At 55.8% G+C, this 3,103-nt stretch overlaps 2 non-coding genes across 2 annotated transcripts; both read right to left on the bottom strand.

The window, feature by feature from the left end:
• Window positions 1–356: 356 nt before the first annotated feature.
• Window positions 357–510, bottom strand: LOC146143743 (5.8S ribosomal RNA). The gene has a single exon (XR_014501238.1). It is a non-coding gene; the product is annotated as a 5.8S ribosomal RNA (ribosomal RNA).
• Window positions 511–757: 247 nt separating this feature from the next.
• On the bottom strand, window positions 758–2,567 carry LOC146143742 (small subunit ribosomal RNA). The gene has a single exon (XR_014500874.1). It is a non-coding gene; the product is annotated as a small subunit ribosomal RNA (ribosomal RNA).
• Window positions 2,568–3,103: the final 536 nt, after the last annotated feature.

The raw sequence follows: 3,103 nt of genomic DNA, 5'->3' as shown, positions 1-3,103 counted from the left end.
GCACATCCCGCTTCACTCGCCGTTACTGAGGGAATCCTCGTTAGTTTCTTTTCCTCCGCTTAGTAATATGCTTAAATTCAGCGGGTAGCCTCGTCCGACCTCAGGCCGAAAGTAAGGACCGGGACTATTCTTCCCGTTCCGCGCTCGCCGTCGGCGCCGCGCGCCGCCGCGCACCTCGATTCCCGCCCTTGAGCCGCCAGCCGTTGGCCTCTTCGAGGTCGACTCGCCGCCGCCGCGCGGGATTCTGGTCGCGATCGTCGCGCATCGTGCCGTGCTGTCTTGAGCGGGACGGGCGCTCGCGCGTCCGACGCCGCAGCAGCCGCGCGGAGAAATCCCCGCGCGGAACGTTTGCAACGCGACCCTGAGGCGGGCGCGGCCCCGGGATTGACCCGAGGCCGCAATTTGCGTTCAGAACGTCGATGCTCAATGTGTCCTGCAATTCACACTAATTCACGCAGCTAGCTGCGTCCTTCATCGACTCACGAGCCGAGTGATCCACCGCCAAGAGCCATCCACGATTGTTTCGCTCGCACAGTGCCTCGCACTATAGGGTGACAAAATAGACCGCGCCGAGCGGTCGGCCAGGCCGACGCTTGAAGCCGGAGCGCGCGGCACCGCGGCACTCGACGCGCAAACATTACCGGGTGACCGAATCGCCGGCCGGCGCGCCGCTCCTCGCGGGTCGGGCGCCGGGTAGCAAAGACTTTTTCTCTCGCTTGTCCGAGTTTCGCGTTCGCCGAAGCGTTTGCGAGACCGTTAATGATCCTTCCGCAGGTTCACCTACGGAAACCTTGTTACGACTTTTACTTCCTCTAAATGATCAAGTTAGATCGTCTTCTCGGACGCCGGCTCGACCGTTGCCGGCCGCGCCAGGTCCAATCGGAGGACCTCACTAAACCATTCAATCGGTAGTAGCGACGGGCGGTGTGTACAAAGGGCAGGGACGTAATCAACGCGAGCTAATGACTCGCGCTTACTGGGAATTCCTCGTTCAAGGGAAATAATTGCAATTCCCTATCCCTAGCACGACCGGGGTTCAGCGGGTTACCCAGACCTGTCGGCCAAGGCGAGCACATGCTGATCCGGTCAGTGTAGCGCGCGTGCGGCCCCGAACATCTAAGGGCATCACAGACCTGTTATTGCTCAATCTCGTGTGGCTAAACGCCACTAGTCCCTCTAAGAAGTTAGACGCCGACCGATTGGGTCGCGTAACTAGTTAGCAAGCCAGAGTCTCGTTCGTTATCGGAATTAACCAGACAAATCGCTCCACCAACTAAGAACGGCCATGCACCACCACCCACAGAATCAAGAAAGAGCTCTCAATCTGTCAATCCTCACTGTGTCCGGGCCGGGTGAGATTTCCCGTGTTGAGTCAAATTAAGCCGCAGGCTCCACTCCTGGTGGTGCCCTTCCGTCAATTCCTTTAAGTTTCAGCTTTGCAACCATACTTCCCCCGGAACCCAAAGACTTTGGTTTCCCGCAAGCTGCCGGAGAGGTCGTAAAACTAACGCCCCCCGATCGCTAGTTGGCATCGTTTATAGTCAGAACTAGGACGGTATCTGATCGTCTTCGAACCTCTGACTTTCGCTCTTGATTAAAGAAAACATTCTTGGCAAATGCTTTCGCAGTCGTTCGTCTTGCGCCGATCCAAGAATTTCACCTCTAACGGCACAGTACGAATGCCCCCGTCTGTCCCTCTTAATCATTACCTCGCGCTCCGAAAACCAACAAAATAGAACCGAGGTCCTATTCCATTATTCCATGCACCATTATTCAGGCGAATCGCCTGCTTTGAACACTCTAATTTTTTCAAAGTAAACGTTCCGGCCGCCGCCGACACTCAGTCAAGGGCACCGGCGGAGAACCGGAGGTGAGGCCAGGACGGCCAGTACACGCCTTGCGACGGACCGGCCGCCTGCGCCCAAAATCCAACTACGAGCTTTTTAACCGCAACAACTTAAATATACACTTTTGGAGCTGGAATTACCGCGGCTGCTGGCACCAGACTTGCCCTCCAATGGATACTCGTTAAAGGTTTTAAAGTGTACTCATTCCAATTACAGGGCCTCGTTTAGAGTCCTGTATTGTTATTTTCGTCACTACCTCCCCGCGTCGGGAATGGGTAATTTGCGCGCCTGCTGCCTTCCTTGGATGTGGTAGCCGTTTCTCAGGCTCCCTCTCCGGAATCGAACCCTGATTCTCCGTTACCCGTAAGAACCTCGGTAGGCCAGTACCGTACCGACGAAAGTTGATAGGGCAGACACTTGAATGATCCGTCGCCGGTGCGAGACCGTGCGATCCGCAAAGTTATCCAGAGTCACCAAAGGTTGCGGGCCGAAGCCCGGTCGGTTTTTGGTCTGATAAAAGCACGCCTCCCGCGAGGTCGGCGCTTCACGCATGTATTAGCTCTAGCATTTCCACAGTTAACCACGTAAAACGTACGATCAAATGAACCATAACTGATTTAATGAGCCATTCGCAGTTTCACTGTACGAGAGCTCGTACTTAGACTTGCATGGCTTAATCTTTGAGACAAGCATATGACTACTGGCAGGATCAACCAGGTAGCTACTTTAGCGTAGCCCCGAAAGGCCGACGAAGGAGGCGCCGCTGATGCGGCGCCGTCGCTCGGTCGATGCGAAACCCGAAGGCTTCTCTCCGTTAAAATTTCGTTCTTTGCTCGGCTGCCCGAACTCAGAAAACCGTCACCGCCCCGTCGCACCCGCCGGAGTAAGACTTCGTCGGCAGGCCTTTCGACCGCCACGTCGCCAACACCGGCGCGAGCGCAACGCACGCCAGACAACTTCGCCGAAGCGACCGCTCAGAACCCGACAAACTGACACTCGGCTCTTCGCGCAGCAGCAACATCTGCCCAGCGAGCCAATCGCCTTTTCACCGATTCTTTACTTGTCGAAGCTTGTCAGCTCCCACAAGTATAGCAAAGATGAGTGTTGTCCCTGGGGTCTTCCGTTTTGAAATTCTAACGTAAAAAAAAGGTGCACGATTGCGCCAGGTGTTGAACTATTGCGAGGCATATCACACGCTCGCGCGGCCTATACAGGCGCTTGCTCGCGCGCGCGGCCGAAATATGTTCAATGTTCGC

The sequence above is a fragment of the Ascidiella aspersa genome, chromosome 5 (assembly GCF_963924565.1).
Source record: "Ascidiella aspersa chromosome 5, kaAscAspe10.2, whole genome shotgun sequence".
NCBI lineage: Eukaryota > Metazoa > Chordata > Ascidiacea > Phlebobranchia > Ascidiidae > Ascidiella > Ascidiella aspersa.
Note: the sequence above shows the minus strand (reverse complement) of the source record. Positions and strands in the feature narration are given on the sequence as shown.